The sequence below is a fragment of the Pleurodeles waltl genome, chromosome 7, assembly GCF_031143425.1.
Source record: "Pleurodeles waltl isolate 20211129_DDA chromosome 7, aPleWal1.hap1.20221129, whole genome shotgun sequence".
Lineage (NCBI taxonomy): Eukaryota > Metazoa > Chordata > Amphibia > Caudata > Salamandridae > Pleurodeles > Pleurodeles waltl.
The window spans coordinates 690,216,503-690,234,646 of NC_090446.1; positions in this window are offsets into that span (position 1 = coordinate 690,216,503).

Genomic DNA, 18,144 nt, shown 5'->3' on the forward strand with positions numbered 1-18,144 from the left:
GATTTATAATTACTTTTTGCTGTCATCAGATCCACTAATGACTCCCACAAAACTGACGGTATTTTGTTGCAGGGACGCAATCCTCAATGTCAATTGTGAATTTTGTCCTCTGTGTGGGAAGTAACCACATGGACCCAGGAGACACCAGGTCCTTTACCATGTCGTATTCATTGTTACCAGGGATGTGAGTAAATACACCAAAATGCTAGGGGTAGCGAAAGTGACATCACATGCCTTTTGACATTCACTGCTCCTCACACATATGCTTACACATGCGCACAGTCACACTTGCACACACCCTCTCACACATAAACAGACTCACCCACAAGTAGGCACACAGCATATATTTAAAAGCATTTTTACTTACCTCAGCTGCTAGGGAAGGTCATATTCCAGATAATTGAACTTCATTTGTTATTACACTGGAAGTGAAAAATATTATATATATATATATATATATATATATATATATATATATATATATATATATATATATATATATATATGTGTGTGTTTGTGGGTGTGCGTGTGTGTGTTTTATATATATATAAAACACCTATTGGCAGTTGCATCTAGGTAGTTATGGTTAGGATCTAGTTTCTATAGAAAAAGCGTTTCTTTACTTGCCTATATCTTTGGCGCCGGTTGACAAATCTTCACAAAATTTTCCAAAACAATTTGACGCTCACGTGAGCTGTTGTTTGGAAAGTTTTGGGGTGATCATCAAGCAGGGCAGAGAAGAAAGGAGTTTCCAAAAACCTTTTTCCTCATTCATTTTCCCATAGGGATTTTGAGCAGCGATAGCGCGCGAACCACCAGACGGAATTACACCATGCTTACCAGAAAGAAAGCTCTTGGTCCTTCTGTTATTTGGTGTAAATCCATTCAGCAGTTTTTTAGTAATTAAAGAAAAAACAAATTTGTATATTTAGGGACACGAAGGCTTCACAAACCCTCCAGATCTGGTGCGGAGATCTGATTGGCTTCCAACACTTCAGCAAGGAAGTTAGGACTTGGCTTCAGCTGAGTCCCAGACAAAAATGTAAAACATAAGAAAAGGGGCCAGGGTAGTGGCGTCCTGACCTCTTAGCTCTGGTCCTGGGATCCCAAAGAGACCCCACACCCAGAGCAAAAAAACATTTTTTGAACTTTTTCAGCAGGAGCCACAGTGGTTCCGCAGATCCACAGAAAATTTGAAAAATTATCAAGGTGGGCCAGGTATCAGGGACATTGCCATACTGAATGCAAGGGAGCCCTTCACCCCCCTCACAGCTCCGGGGACCACAACCTCTTTGGGGCATATATTTAAAATCAATGCAGAGGGGCTGCCCACCCCCCTGCTGCCCCAGGTCAGCTACCTCCCTGGGGCACATATGTAAAGTCAAAGTGGCATTCACCGGGCCCGCCCAGCATCTCCGGGGACCACCAGCTCCCTGGGGCACATATGTAAAATCATTGCAGGGGCAGTGCAGCCAGCAGCCCAAGGGACTGCCATCTCCCTGTGGCACATACATAAAATCAATGCAGGTGCTGTCCAGTCCCCCGGCAGCCCCAAGAACCACCACAGCCCTGGGGCTAAGTTGAAAACAGATAGTGGTCCGTTACGGATCCCTGGGGCCATTATGTTGGAGGGGCCCACAAGGCCCCCCTCACAGAGCCACTGATTGCCCTGGGGACCATCACCCCACAGGGCAGGCACCTACTATTGCCCAGGGTGCCCACCCGCAAGACATAGCTGTTTGCTGTGACTTGATGGGAGCTGACAGCTCCTGCCAAGGCACAGCAAACACTCTGCTCGCAGTGAAGGATACCACTGAGATGCAGGCAGGGAAACAGAGGAAACATTTCTCTCACAGAGAGAAGCTGCTTTAGCAATCAATCAATCAATCAATCATTGAATTTATAAAGCGCGCTACGTACCCGTGAGGGTTTCAAGGTGCTGGGGGGGGGGGCTGGTGTTACTGGTCGAAGAGCCAGGTCTTGAGGAGTCTTCTGAAGGTGAGTAGGTCTTGAGTCTGTCGCAGGTTGGTGGGGAGGGTGTTCCAGGTTTTGGCAGAGAGGTATGAGAAGGATCTCCCGCCGGAGGTCTTTCTTAGGATGCGAGGGACGAGGGCGAGGTTAATGGAGCGGAGCTGACGGGTGGGGGTGTAGAAGCTGAGTCTGTTGTTTAGGTGGGCTGGTCCGGTGTCGTGGAGCGCTTTGTGAGCGTGGGTAAGAAGCTTGAAAGTGATCCTTTGTCCACGGGGAGCCAGTGAAGGTTTCTCATGTGGTGGGAGATGTGGCTGTGGCGGGTTACGTTGAGGATCAGCCGGGTGGAGGCGTTTTGGATACGTTGGAGGCGTAGTAGGTCTTTGGCGGGGATGCCTGTGTAGAGTGCGTTGCCGTAGACCAGCCTGCTGCTGACAAGGGCCTCTGTCACTGTTCTTCTTGTTTCTGTCGGGATCCACTTGTAGATTCTGCGGAGCATGCGGAGTGTGTTGTAGCAGGAGAAGGAAACTGCGTTGACCTGTTTAGACATGGTGAGGGAGGAGTCGAGGATGAAGCCCAGGTTGCGAGCGTGGTCGGACGGTGTCGGCGGGGTTCCTAGTGCGGTGGGCCACCAGGAGTCGTCCCAGGCGGAGGGGGTGGGTCCGAGGATGAGGACCTCTGTATTGTCCGAGTTCAGTTTCAGACGCTGTTACTCATCCATTCGGCGATGGATTTCATTCCCTCATGGAGGTTGGTTTTGGTGGTGTGGGGGTCTTTGGTGAGTGAGAGGATGAGCTGGGTGTCGTCGGCGTAGGTGAGAATGTTGAGGTTGTGTTGTCGGGCCACTTGAGCGAGGGGGGCCATGTAGATGTTGAACAGTGTCAGGCTGAGGGATGAGCCTTGGGGGATGCCGCAGATGATGTTGGTGGCTTCGGAGCGGAAGGGGGGGAGGTGGACTCTCTGGGCTCTGCCGGAGAGGAATGAGACGTTCCAGTCGAGGGCTTTTCCTTGAATTCCAGTTTCGTGGAGGCATGATTTCAGGGTGCGGTGGCAGACTGTGTCGAAGGCGGCAGATAGGTCCAGGAGGATGAGGGCTGATGTTTCGCCGTTTTCCATTTGGTGTCTGATGTCGTCGGTGGTGGCGAGAAGGGCGGTTTCGGTGCCGTGGTTTCGTCTGAAGCCGGACTGGGAGGGGTCTAGGATGCTGTTGTCTTCGAGGTGGCTGGTTAGTTGTGTGTTGATTTTTTCAATCACCTTTGCTGGGAAAGGGAGCAGGGAGATGGGTAGGACGTTCTTGAGGTCGTTGGGGTCTGCTTTGGGCTTCTTGAGGAGGGCGTGGATTTCGGCGTGTTTCCATTTTTCGGGGAATGTCGCTGTTTCGAAGGAGATGTTGATGACCTTCCGTAGTTGGGGGGCGATGGTGGAGTCGGCTTTGTTGTAAACGTGGTGGGGGCAGGGGTCTGACGGAGATCCTGAGTGGATGGAGTTCATGATCTTGCGTGTCTCTGTGTCGTTCACGTTGGTCCAGACGGTCAGGTTGTTTGCACAGGTGGAGTGTTCGGCGGTGGGGTTTGTCGTGGGAGTGGCGTCAAAGCTGTCGTGGATGTCGGTGATCTTCCGGTGGAAGAAGGTGGACAATGCGTTGCAGAGTTCTTGGGATGGAGGGATGTCATTGATGTTGGCCCTGGGGTTGGAGAGTTCTTTCACGATGCTGAAGAGCTCTTTGCTCTCGTGTGCGTTGTTGTCCAGGCGGTCTTTGAAGTGGGATCATTTGGCTTGTCTGATCAGTTGGTGGTGCTTGCGGGTGGCGTCCTTGTGGGCTGTGAGGCTGTCAGGTGTGCGTTTGAGGAGCCATTCCTTTTTTAGCTTCCGACAGCCGCGTTTGGAATTTAGGAGCTCGTGGGTGAACCAGGCGGCTTTTCTTCTGGCTTGGTTGTTGGTGGGTTTTTTGAGTGGCGCGAGGGTGTTGATCCACAGGGTGAGGTTGTTGGCGGCGGTGTCTGGGTCGGTGGAGTCGGGGGGTGGGTTCTGGGCGAGGGCGTAAGTAAGCTGGTCTTCCGTAACTTTGCTCCAGCATCGGCGGGGTGGTTGTTGAGTGCGATGGTGCTCGGTATGTTTCTTGTAGGTGAAGTGGATGCAGTGGTGGTCGGTCCAGTGGAGTACGGTGGTATGGTTGAAGGTGACGTGGGTGCTTGAGGAGAAGATGGGATCAAGTGTGTGGCCGGCGATGTGGTTTGGTTTGTTGACGAGTTGTCTGAGGCCGCGGTTGGTGAGGTTGTCGATCAGGATAGTGGAGTTGGTGTTGTTGTTGTTCTCCAGGTGGAAATTTAGGTCCCCGAGGAGGATGTAATCCGTTGAGGTGAGTGCGTGGGTGCTGGTGAGGTCGGCGAGGGATTCGCTGAATGGCGCTCGTGGCCCGGGTGGTCTGTAGATGAGCGTTCCTCTGAGAGTGGTGTTGGGGTTGGTGTGGATGCAGAAGTGTATGTGTTCGGCGGTCTTGAGGGAGTCGTCAGTGTGGGTGTCGACCTTGAGGGAGGATTTGTGGGCGATGGCTATGCCTCCTCCGATTCCATTTTTGCGGTCCCTACGGATGATTTTGTAGCCGTGCGAGATGGCTATTGCGATGATGGGTGCCGAGGATTCATTCCACCAGGTTTCAGTCAGGAAGGCTACGTCTGGGGCGGTGGAGTCGAGCAGGTCCCAGAGCTCGATGGCGTGCTTGCGTGCGGAGCGGTGTTGAGGTGTATGCAGTGGAGGTGGTTAGTTTCGGTCTTTGTTGGTTTCGTTGTTCTGTCGCAGGTGAATCTGCAGGTGCGGCATGCGAAGGGTCCGTGGGTGTTCCTTGGTGAGGGCTGGGAGCATGCTGTGATGCGGCCGGGGTTGAGGGCGTTGAGTTGGTCGGCCATGTAGCGGCGTCTGGAGGTGTAGGGGTCTAGCGGACCGGGGGGGGTGGCGCTGGGCGTGGTCCAGGCGCGGACGGGCGCAGACGGGCTTGCGTTTCGGGCCAGTGGCACAGCTGCGCCGCGGCTGCCATAAGAGGAGGGGAGGGTGGGAGTGGCAGCTGGGAGGCGGGAGGGCCTGTCAAATGGGAGGGCTGGGGGGCGGGCCGCAGGGGACGCAGCGGCAGGAAACTGGCTTTTGGAGCGGTGAGAGCGAGGGCGGAGGCGGGAGGGGCCACAGGGGAAGCAGCAGCGGGAAACTGGCTATTGGAGCAGTGAGAGCGAGGGGGGAGGCGGGAGGGGCCGCAGGGGACACAGCAGCGGGGGAATGGGTAGAACGAATCGGGAAAGGAGTCTGCGCGGAGGCGGAGCGGGGAGTGACCTGCCTGCGGAAGCAAGGCCGTACACTGTGCAGGGTTTGGTGGTTATAAGGGTTGGCCACAAATGGCCAAGGCCATGCACAGTGCGGGGTTATTGGGGTTGGCTGCAGGCCCTGTGTCCAACCACAGCCTTTGGCATGCGTGGTGGTGGTGAAATAAACGCATAGTAATAAAAATTACTTTACTTTAAAAAAAACATAGAAATTCACTGAAAAAACCAAAGGTTACAGGAACATTTTAGTTAGGACATTGAATTAAAAAAACATAGAAACTAATTTAAACAACCAAAGGTTACAGGGACAGTATAGATAGGATCAGATTTTAAACATACAAAACCATAGAAATTCAACTGTTCTAGTTAGGGTTATCTCAAGTAACTATAACTTGTGCCCTAAGGCAACTATCACTCGCACCCTCGCCATACTCCACAAATTATGGCACTCATGACATATTTGATAACATCACTTATAATATCGATGTAAAATTTGCAGTAAAATGTCTGACGAAAATAGTGTGCATTGTGGGGGGGGGGAGTGATAGTTACCTTGGGGCACGAGTTATAGTTACTTGAGATACCTCTAACTATAATAGGTGAAGATATATATATATAAATATGTATATATATAGATATAGATATATGTATATATATCTATATCTACATATATATATATATGCTAAAAAACAAAAAAGTTATAGGGATTTTATAGTTAGGTTCAGACTTTACACACACAAAATCTTAAAAATTCAACAGTTATAGTTATCTCAGCTAACTAGAACTGGTGCTCTTCGGTAACTATAACTTGTGCCACGCCCCCGCCATGCACATGCAGATTTTGCAGTGAAATTATGAATGATGTCATACAAGATGTCTTGATTGATGTAATATGTGGGGTATTTAGCAGTGCATGGCAAGGGCACGAGTTATAGTTACCTTATGGCAAAACGTCCCTGTAACCTTTTTTTTTTTAGTGACCTTACATTTTTTTACATTCTCTCTCCTAGCTATAGCATCTGTGTAACTTTAGTTTTTTTTCAGTGAATTTCTACAGCTGTGTATGGCTGTCTGCTGTGTACAGTAGAGGGTTGGCCTCAGTGCCTGTGGCCAACCCAAAAGACAGCCAACCTATGAGCCCCCTCCTCAGGCTACGTTTGGCTCCGGAAACCTCTTTCCCAGGGGGCCAGTACATTCTTTAAGGGGAAAGGGACACGAGCCACTTTGGCACAAGATACTCCATCCTCTGTGCCCCGGCAAAATATTTCAGGGTGAAAAAGGCATGATGAGAACCAGCCAATTTATTGCCACAGGGACCCCATCCCCATGGCCCGGCACCAAATTTAATGGGGTGGGTAGCACAAGGCCCCCACTCACTGAGCCGATTTGGTCCTGGGGACCCAGTCCACTGTAGCTCGCCATTATATTTATGAAGAAGGGGGTGTGGCCCCCCAGACAAATGTGGACCCAGGACACCATCTCCCAGGGTCTGGCCATATTGCAATGGGGAGGAGGGGAAACAGCCCCCCAGCCCAGGCCAATATCAGCCCCAGAAACCCCATCCTGTGGGTCCCGGCCAAGAAATGGTGGATGCCCTGATGCCTACCCACACTATGGTTGGAGGCCACGGGGGATCCCCAAGGCCCCTACGACACCAGCCAACTCCCTGCCTCTAGCTGGAGCCATCATTGCTCCCACCCACAGGGAACAACTAAAAATGCTGTTCCCTGTGGGTGGGAGCAATCTTTTTATCTGTTTGCCTGCCTCCTTCAGATGAAAAGTCCACTTCCCTCCAGTGGGTGGGAGCTTTTTTCATGCTCCTGCCCACTGGGAGTTAACTTAGGGCCTCATTACGAGTGTGGTGGTCTGAGGACCGACACACTTGAGTTGATAGTGGGACAGCCGCACTCTGGACAGTCCAACGGCCCAATTACAACCCTGTCCTGCAGACCCTCCAGGGGACCACCGTCCCAACATGGTGACGGCGGTCTGAGTTTTACTCAGCTAGGACCGCACTGAACTCTGTGCGGCCATGCAGATTACAACTCTCCTTACTGCCAGCCTTTCCATGGTGGATTCACTGGCATGGAAAGGCTGGTGGTGAGGGTGTGCTGGGGGCAACAGGGGGAGCCCCAGTGCAGGGGCCCCCCTGCCCAGAACCATTGGAATGCACACTGTCTTCTTCGCAAACAGTGAACAGTCCGAGGGTGCTGGTCGGCCCCCTTTGTGCTACGAGACAGCACTCAACTCCTTTAATGGAGCTGAGTGCTATCTCAGAGCACTGTTCCTGCCGGTCTGACTGGTGGGACTGCTCTATTACAATGTTCCCTCTGGTCAGACCGGCAGGAGCATTGTATTAAGCAGGGGAACGCCACTAACATGGCAGTGGCACCCTCCCCACAAGTTTGGTGGTCCCACGTTGGGACTGGCAAACTTGTGATGTTTGCTCCTGCTTGGCAGAAGTTTTCAAATTGCTCCCAAGAAAGAGCAAACACATGTTTCTCTGCTCACACCAATGTAGGCAGGGAAACTGCCATGTCTCTGGGGTGGGTACCCTGGGACCTAGCATGAGCTGGCACTGGGGGATGGGGTCCCCAGGGCCATTATTTGCTCAGAGAGGGGGGTTGTGCAGCCCCCCTCCCCTTTGTAATTGCAGCTGGGCCCCGTGGGATGAGTTCCCTGGGCCAAAAGTAGTCCAGGGAGGGGAGGCTGCATGCCCCCTCCCCTTTTTGAGTTTGACTCGGTCCATCAGGGGATGGGGTCCCTGGTGCCAAAAGTGTCCTGGGAGAGGGGACCCATGCCCCACTCCCACTTTTTTCTAAAAAGCTGGGCCCCAGATGATGGGGAGCCCGGGCCAAAATCACCCCAGGGAGGGGAGGAATAATAGGAAAGGGAAGAAAGGAAGGGAACCAAAAGAAATAGAAAAAGAAGACAATGCAAACCACAAGTGTGGCGACTGAGAGGAATACATGTTGGAATCAGAACATCGATGTAGGGGTGAGTAGAGCACATCATGAGGATGACAGAGTTGGGGTACTACGCAGCGCATGGGACCAGAAACAGCATGGTAAGTAGGGATGGGTGAAAAATTCCACTCCGCTAGCAGAGCTCACAGAGTTGTGCCTACTCCGTGTTCCACTTGAAGTGCTGATTTCCAGCAAAACTCAGTTTTTTAGCACATGCAACTTGCCAATGTTGAGTTGGTGAGAGCTAGCGAAAATTTGCATCTCTTACTGTGATTTTCAGATGCTAGAATGCCTCAGGGTGAGATTTCTCAGTTAACTGCTGAAGAAGAGGCACCCTCTGGTGTGCTGCTTGATGCTGTTCTGGCTGATTCTTACAGCACAGAAAAAGATCCTAGCACTAAAGAACAGCACAAGCAGCACAACATGCCCAAATTCCGTCCACTGCGGAGCTTCGCATAATCTTGCAGAGTTTTAATGTAACTCTGCAGAATTCTGTGCAGTGAAACTCAACAAGTTCTGTTCAGGCCTAAAAATAAGGTGATGGCATAGGATAAGACAAGACAAAACATACCTATAGTGAGAGAAGAATAAAATGTGAAATTTGTTAGAAGCGAGGAGGAAGTAATATGAATGAATCTAAAGTACAATGATTCAAAGGATTGATGGTTCCTGGGACAGACTATTGCTAACTAGGGTCAGGCTAGGATTTGTGAGGTGGCACCTTGGCTTCCCCGTCGGCCAATTAAAGCCATCCAAAGTATTAATATGTTCAAGCAACAAATCCTCCTCACAAAGTCTTCTGCATTTCACGTTCTTCTGTCAATTTTATCTTTCTTTCACCAAAAGGTTTTTAATTCCTATTATAAAGGAGAGGGGAATCAGAAATTCCTGACTATCTTTAGTCTACTTGCAACAGCTTGAATCCCCATCTAGCTGGATCAATATTTGCTCCATTTTAAAATGTGCAATTAGAAGAAGGTAATCATTGATGTTCTAATGAGATGGAACTTCTTTGTGGGTTGTAATTTCTAACTCCTTGAAAGATATTTGGTCGACCACATGGTTTTTATTTTTTTTCTTAACTCCTATTAATATTGACATTTTACTCTGGTTCTCATCTGATTTGATGTTATTTGATATTTGCACTTTATTTGCGACTAATGAATATGTAAGAAGGAAAAATATGCACTTCCGCTCCTAGCTCATATAGCAAAAGGAAGAAACTATTGTGGTCTACATTAGCCCTGTAAGTTATGAATTTGGTACTCTGTGATACTGTTTGCTGTTTGTTTTTTTCATTAGGGGTGTGTATCACCTGTTTTTTTTATTTCTCTTCAAATCGATTTCAGTGCAATGGAGTGCTGTGTATATATCTGTGACAAATCTTTATGTGTTTTTATGGCTGCTTATGTAACCAAAATAAAGTGTATTTGATTTGATTGTACAATTCAAGTAGAAGAGACAGCAATCTCCATAGAAGAGGAAGAATTCCCTCTCAGGAATCTACTCAAAGGTTCTGAAGGGTCATCAAAAGTGTATGCTTGTTCTTTGTAGGTTATTTGAAGGGTCATCCAGAGTGTACGCTTGTTCTTTGTAGGTTATTTTAAAAGTACATGGATGGAGTAAGCCAAAGCATGCACCCAAGGTATGCACTGCATGATTAAGAGAAAAAAAACTCCTTTTGTCTGTCTGCCATGGGTTTAGCAACATCCTGCATAAAGAAGAGCTTGAAAACAGACCATAGTAATTGTGTTTTTGATTTGATTTGAACCTTATAGAAATCCATATATTCCAGGAATGAAATAATAGTGCCTCTGGGTTTTAGTAAGGGAGTGGATACCAGAGACCTATGACCAAGCCTACGGGCCTTCGAATATTGAGGGCTGTTGACCTAGGCAGATCCACAAGCTGTAGTAAGAAGGTAGTGATGAAAGAGACAGGATCTTTGCCTTCAACCTCTTCCTGGAGGCCGTAAATGTCAAGGCTACTGCAACAATTTTTGTTTTCTAAATATCTGACATGTTTTTAAAGGACCTGAATTTGTTTCTGCTTAGAATGTATTTGCAAGGACCCATCTTGAAGATCACTGATACATTGTTTAGTTTCTGTAAGGTGAGATTTAATAGTAGAACATTTAGCATCCAAAGTTTGCATTATAATATTAGTTTCCTCTACACAAGGACGCAAAGCATGAATTTCTTGTCAAGCAAAGTTTTCATTGAGATATGTGAAGAGCTTTTATCTGGAGATGGTGGATCCTATTTAAGTAATTTTGATGAGCCAAATAGTTGAGATTTTGGTGCAGAGATTAGTTAGGGTATGGCTGAAGGCATAACATCAGGGAAAAAGTGGGAAGCCATCGGAGTACAAGAGAATTTATAGTTCAATTTTAATTTCCCATTTTCCCCATAAAAATATACTGACATATAAGAAAAGTAGTTTAGAGCTAATAGTCAGTGTCTCCAAGGCAAAGTCACAAGAGCACTCTATTTAAAGCAGGCCAAAAACAAGATATCCAGAAGAGATGTAGCAAGAGGATTGGGAGAAAACCCTTATTAGCTTTACACAACCCCACAGCAGCAAGCATGAACTCATATTTGATACCTGAATAGCTGCATATCATGGACGTCCTGTGAGGAGAATTCTGAAAATGGCCACCGCAGTGGTAAGGAACAAATGTGTGTCACAGCCAGAGAAAAGGCTGCTGAGGGCCAACAATGGGCTATCTGTTAGCGTGCTGATTTCTGACACATTTCCCTCAGTTCTGGTGAGAGGGAATTGTTGAAGAAAGGAGTGCCAGTTGGAAAGGCCCCTGCTGCAGGTTAGAGCTCCATTAGCCTGCTTTCATCATCCCAGCATACAGGCCACACCCCTCCCAGCACCTGATAAAGACAGCCCATACAGCCCATTAACACACCAGAACAGGCTTGTGATTTCATCCCTCCTGTTTCCTCACAAATACAGTTGGTCATAGGGACGCACTGATGGATGCCATGAGTTACCGGAGCCATGGGCCGTATATCTGCTAAATAATCTGAAGTGTGCTTGTGTGAGTGGACATCTTCGAATTATGCCCATCACCTGTGGACAATCCATATATCTATCTGCAGACTCCTGTATACTAGGCAGTCTGCAAAGGTGTCATCATCAGGTCAGATTGAGCATTCATACCACTCCTTTACCGGTCCAACATCTGAGCACGGTCTGACATACACACACTGTACATTCAGCTTCCACGAATACAAGATCTGCTTTCAAGCAAGCTGCCTCCTAAAGTATTGGAGGAACTTTCAATGCTATCAATGAAGGCCTGTGAGGCACTTTTCATGGAGATGTGTGGTAAAACTCTTGTGCTCCTGTACAGGAGCCACCATTGCACAGGATGCACAGGATGCACCCAACCTCTCTCTAGATTTGTAAGTTTTTTAAAGCTGACAATTGTCAAAGTGCAAACTCAGCAAATTACAGGTCTAACTCACTTTAAATGTTTCTTTTCCCATCTCTCCCAACAAAATATAATTAATTTGGTTTTAATGTTATGAATCACCATTGAATTCACTTATTACGTCCCTCTAGATTTAGTTGACCCCTGGAGGTAAAAAGGGGTACAGCCTGTGAAGACAGCGTCTTAAACATATGGCAGCCCATGAATATTTCCTGATCCACCCTAGATGCATCCAAAAGGCAATGAGGACAGGCAACACCATTAGGGAGGCTAGGGGCCTGATTTAGAGTTTGGCAGATGGGGTTACTCTGTCACAAATGTGACAGATATACCGTCTGCCGTATTACAATTTCATTTTGTCCTATGGAAAATCGTAATACAGCGTACAGCATATCCATCACGTTTGTGACAGACTACCCCGTCCACCGAACTCTATATCAGGCCCTAACTCAAAAGGCAAAAGTCAAAAGGCAAAAAATTGAAATTCTTGTGGCGGGGTCTTTTCATTCCTGTGTCAACTTTAATTGAGGAGGATTTGTTCCAACTGCCTGGGCCCAATAAAAGCTGAGTGCTTTCAGTCCAATGCTGTGACGCCTGCTTTTACCGTTTTAGGGTTGCTACCATCACTCAATCTTCAGGAAGCTCTGATTTGATTTACAGGCACTGCAAAAATGTGTGCAAGAAAAGATATGCTGAAGAACTCAAGTACCATTCCTGGCTGCACAGTAGTGTGACATAAGATAATTATTATTTCATTAGGGAAACAAAAATAGAAGCAACTCTTACATGCATATTAAACGTACATTAAAAAAATAACCAGTGCCAACTTGGCATGTTTTTTTCATATGAGCAAATACAAACGCTGGCTTCATATAGCACACAAAAACACAAAATCATTGTGTTTTCTTTGGATGAGTTTTTTTAACTCATATCACCGATGCACATTTCAGTCACATGAAGAATAAAATTCTTGGTGGTCCCTTTCAGGATTCAAACCTGTTCCCTGCACTTTGGGTGGTGCCCCTTGCATAGCACGAAGCGATCAGTAGGCAATGAAGCCTTCCTTATTGTAGCAATAGAGGAGAGATGTCCATATACATGACTTTAACTAAAATCAAAGTTTCCTAATGTTTCTGGTATGTGCAACCTGCATACATTTGACAAAAAGTGATAGGTTCTGAAACGATATACATTAAATATTCAAATTTTTTCATGATGGGCCAGGTAGGGGAGGGCAGAGCTCACAGAATTCTACTCTGTCGAATCCCGGGGAGTTGGTTCACAACTCCATGGAATTCTGTGAAATTCCAGGAGTGGCAGAGTGCCTCCTGCCCTGGCCTGAATGCGCCCGATCTCTGAAGTGCTAAGCAGGGTCGGCCCTGCTTAGCGCTTCGGAGTTCAGGTGCATTCCGGCCAGGGCATGCAGCAGTGAAAGACGCCATTTTCAGGCCTCTTGTGCACCAGCCTGCCCCATGTGCACTGAGCTCACTGCCCACTGCTAGTGCAAGGACAATGAAATCTGAAACTCCCCAGTAGTTGACCTCATTCAAATGGTGCTTTGAGTCTACCATATGTCAAAAATTGCTCCATTGTGCCAGGATGAGCCTTTTGTCATAGGCGCCTGCCATATGTTGTGGTGCCACTTTAGACAAAAAGGTACATGTAATTTGCCATGTTACATTTTTGCCAACAGTGTCACCAATGTATCATGAGTGACCCATATGTCAAAAGTTACTTCTAGTATGTCAACATCAGCTCTTTGTCATGGTTGCCCCCCTTCCACATGCCAGATGTATCTTCCAGTTTGGAGTGTCAGTATTTTGTCACGGGTGTCTTTAATGCTAAGACCTGCATCCAGTGTACCAGTGTCAGCATTTCGCCATGGGTGCCTCTCTAACTCTATGTTTACCCTTAGTATACTATGGCCAATGGTAGACTCACAAGAACATCATCGTTCTTACTCATACCCAGTTACGTTCACTCCCTTATGCTCATTCTCACTCACTCACAATCACTCTAACTCGTTTGCACTCACTCCCTTGCATTGACTCTGACTCACATATACTTTCGTATTCACACTCACTTACAGTCACCCTTACTCTCATTCACTCACTCACCTTCTTCAACATTCACATTCATACGCGTTTACACTCACACTCACCTGCAGTCATTTCAAATTGTTTATTTGTTTATGTACCTCATCTAAAAGCAAAGGTCCTGTTCCAGTTCCTGGGGTGCCTGTTATTACACAAATACTAATGCTCATTTTTTATTACAGTAATAGTGCATTCACTATTAGTATACAAAATTGACATAAAACACCAAAAGTGGAGCTCCAAAACCCATATGGGTGTGAAATCCTTGTGTTTTTGCACTGATTTTGCCACCGTTGAGGCCAGTGGTTACAAAGACATTGCCAGGATTGAAAAGGAGCAAGTCAGGGATGGCATCTACAACACCTGCACATCCCCAATGACATCCACTGAAAATGTTATAAAGTTTATTATTTAAAAAAAAGCTAATATATATTTTAAATATAACAATTTAAAATATTTAGTGTTAACCTGGTACTAATAAAATAAACATTTACAACACAATACATTTAATGTGTTTTAAACAAGAAAATATTAAAACTATATTTACATCTACATTTAAACCTAGGACTACTAGTCCTAGGTTTATGATAGGTTAAACAGCATTACAAATCCCAGCATGCAATGGAAAAACGTGGGCTGGACTTGCTGCTCTTACTCTCCTGATGTGTTGGGTGGGTGCAAGAAAATGAACGTGTGCTAGCATACGATAGGGAGACGAAAGTTAGAAGCATGGCCAGCACAAGTGTCAAGGGAGACCTTGGGTCTAGCCAGACAGACCAGCATTGTCAAGCTATGCTCGACCCTTCAGTTTCACTACACTACGCACAGGTAGAAAATACATGCCCTTTTGTGAATGACACAGCTTACACTTTCAACTAGTAAAAGTATGACTTACTCCTACTTAAAAGCTTTTTTAAGTGCTGCAGAGTGTGGTGTACTTTCTTGGGGTGGAATTACTTTGATCACCATAACATAGAGAGTACAGCAGTGTACTTTGTCCCCTGATGCAGTCGTTTGGTATGGATCATCTTGCCTTTTTGTATTCCGAAGTTTTGTGCATCCACGCGTACTAATCTCCATTTTAAACTGTTACGAAGAGCATAGCGGTGCGGTGGAATCGCGTTACAGCTTCTTTACTCACTACGGACTACACAGGGAGAGGTCAGAAAAATAAAGTCAATATCTCATTTCATCTTTCAAATAAAGTGTCTGCGTTATTATCTGCTTCCCGAAAGGGCGGGAGGCTATAATTAGCCTGTTGGAAGGAAGAAAAAGAGTTGCATTAAAAGGTCAAAGACGGTGTTTTTGCTCACACCGTACACTGTCATTATACGCAGGGCAAAAGCTATTTTCATCTCACTGTCTCTACACGAGCCTATCTCCCCCACCAGGGAAAAGACCTAATATTGCAGGGAGCTGCTTCGTCTGTGTAACTGATTAGACGATACAAACTCTGTAGCAGATTCAATGCAGGAAAGTGAACTTTATTCATACCCTCAATCAGTCAATCACATCACTAAAACAAAGCACCAAAGAATAAAAATATAAACAAATGAACAGTGCATTCCAAAAATCAAATACCCCAGTACATATAAATGTAGAATAGCTTTGAGTCAGCCACTTGGGCTATAGGTCTGTTTAACTTGAATTCACATTTTGCTTTTGCCTTCCACTGCATACACTATGGAGCAAGGGTTAGCCCATTCCTCCCTTGGGCTTACATGGTGGTTGATGGTGTGATAGAAATCACTACTCCTGGGTACAGACCTCTGCTCTGCCTGTTGCGTTTTGGGAATTCGGTTACTTTGCACTAGGTGGAGTAGTGCAGAGTTCCCGAATTCTGCCTTCCGGCAGAGAGAGAAGTTTGTTCACGAGCATGAGATGTGTTTGTGGTGCTCCCTCAGACGCACTGAGATACTCTTGGGCTGCTAGCGCTCTACTTCCGTCCATGATGGTGGCCAATACAGTGCTGCTCACGAGTGCGAACGCATTCTGGATTAGATTTTCTACTCCAGATGCCTCTAAATGTAGTCAAAAAGAGATTTTGACTGGATTTTCTTCTCCAATGGACCCTTCAAGTTGTTTTTTTAGTGTGAGAAGTGTATTTGTTTCGAACAGGAAGGAAGTGCCACAGAGAGCCAACTTCCTGTTCCTGCACAACAGGCTCCTGCAGTGCTTTGTCCATGTCCTGGTCACTTTTCACTTGGACTTTGAGGTGGAAGGGTCACTCTCTTTGTCTCCTGGATATAGCTTTGGATTTAAGGACTTTGTTTTTTGCGAAATCACACAAGTAAGTTAAAATTAATATTTGATAAGGGTGCTGTTTGTTTGCTTGTACATGTACCCTTATTTCTTTGTACTTTAATTTGATTTTAAAATGTTATAATGGTGGGTGGCCTGGAGTTTAAGTATGGGCCTAGTTATTATTTACTTTGCATTTCATTGATTTTTCATCTTTTGTAAAGGAAAATTGTTGCGCATCTCAGTACATTTTCTACATGTTTGTAAGATTTGCAATATAATGTTACCATGTGGCCTAGATTTCCAAAGGACCATGTAGCCCGGTACTGGTTGTCATCAGTGCACAAAATAAATGTTTCAGTTGTATGTTTTTCAAACTTAATTTAGGACAGGGATGGCATTGGATTAAATAAAAAATGTTGGCTATTATTTTCATTTCTTTTTTTGGGTGCAAAAAGTGTATATGTTGTGGGTTAATATTTCTGGCATAGGAGGTGTGTGTTGTTGCAAAAGTTTATAGGTCAGTTAATTTTCATGTTTTGAATTTCTGAATTATTGTTAGTGTTTTCATCAGTGTTACCACCATGCCTCCTTATGGCCAGTGTGTGTGTGTGTTTGTCGTTGTCCACTATTTGTCTTTGATATCTATGCCGTGTGGCTAGGGGTCATTTTGTGTAGTCTGTGTCCATTGGCTTGCATGTGTTCTTTGTTCTCCATGCCACCTTGCTCGCAGCTGTTGTTTGACCATGTGGCTGGCAGCCATCTTGTGCATCCAGCCAGTATGCTTTTGCATAGGCTTGCATCGCCTATTTGCTCTTTGTTGTTGATTTTTGACCATGTGGCTGGCAGCCATTCTGTGGATCAACCAGTGTCTTTTTACCATAGGCTTGCATGTGTTCTTTGTTCCCCATGCTTCCTTGCTCTTTGTTGATGTTGTATTGTTTGATCATTTATATGGTTGCCATTTTGTGCATCCAGCCAGTGTGTTTTTGCCATAGGCTTGCATGTTTTTTTTTGTTCCCCATGCCACCTTGCTCCTTATTGTTGGAAGCCATTTTGTAGATGCAGCCAGAGTCTCTTTGCCAGAGGCTTGCATGGATCGATGTGATACCAGTTCAATATTGATATGCTTGGGGATCATTGTCATGTATCTATACTAAAAGAATATGATTCTGATGAACATTGCCTCTGTTATTTCCATCCTTTTTTTGGATTTTTTTGCATCTCCTTTGTTCTTTCCTCACAATAGGTTTTTTCTTCTTGTCCTCCCATACAAACATCGGCAATTATTGATCATTTCTTTTTTTAAGTTTTATTTAAATTTGTTATTTACATTTTTCATTCAAATTTGGTATTCTATTTTTTAAATTATTTTTTATTTTTGTATTTATATTTCTGATTTTAATTTCTTATTTTTAATGTAATATCTTGTTCTTTATATTATTTTTTAATTTATAAAAATGTTGTTTTTCCATTTTTTGTTTTTCTATTTATTATTCTTCCAATTTATGAAATTCTGCATTTTGCCTTGATCCATCCATTCCTCCTTCCATCCATCCATCGGAGGCACACAGCCACACTACAACATTCCGTTTCTTTAGGTGTCTAATAATACCATTTCCTCCTGGACACCCTGGCTGTGGTGCACTGCAGACACATCAGCAGCGTAATTCTTTTTTTTTTTTTTTTTTAATATTCCATTTCCTATGGACCACTTTACTGCCATAGGCTTTTTAAGGATTATTCCACTTACTCATGCACCTCTCTCTGACTACCACAGGTGTCTCCTTTTAAACAGATGGAGATAAAGCAAAGAGCTATATTTGCATGTTGTGTTGCCTGATATGAAATGAAATCTTATGGTGTGGCTGTGTGGTTTGACTTTAGAATTTGTGATTAAATTGGTATTTATTACATAAGTAACTAAGCACACTAATATTACATTTGTCTGTACTATTTCAACCTGAAACAATGCCACGTTTCACTAGCTACATTTTTTCTTTCTTGGTTGCTTTTTGGTGCACAAGAGAAGAAACCTCACCCGCAGTATTGCAAAAGACAAGGCCTATCCAGTTATTTCAATCCTTCAATCTCTTCTGCTTGTGCAGTTTATTGCC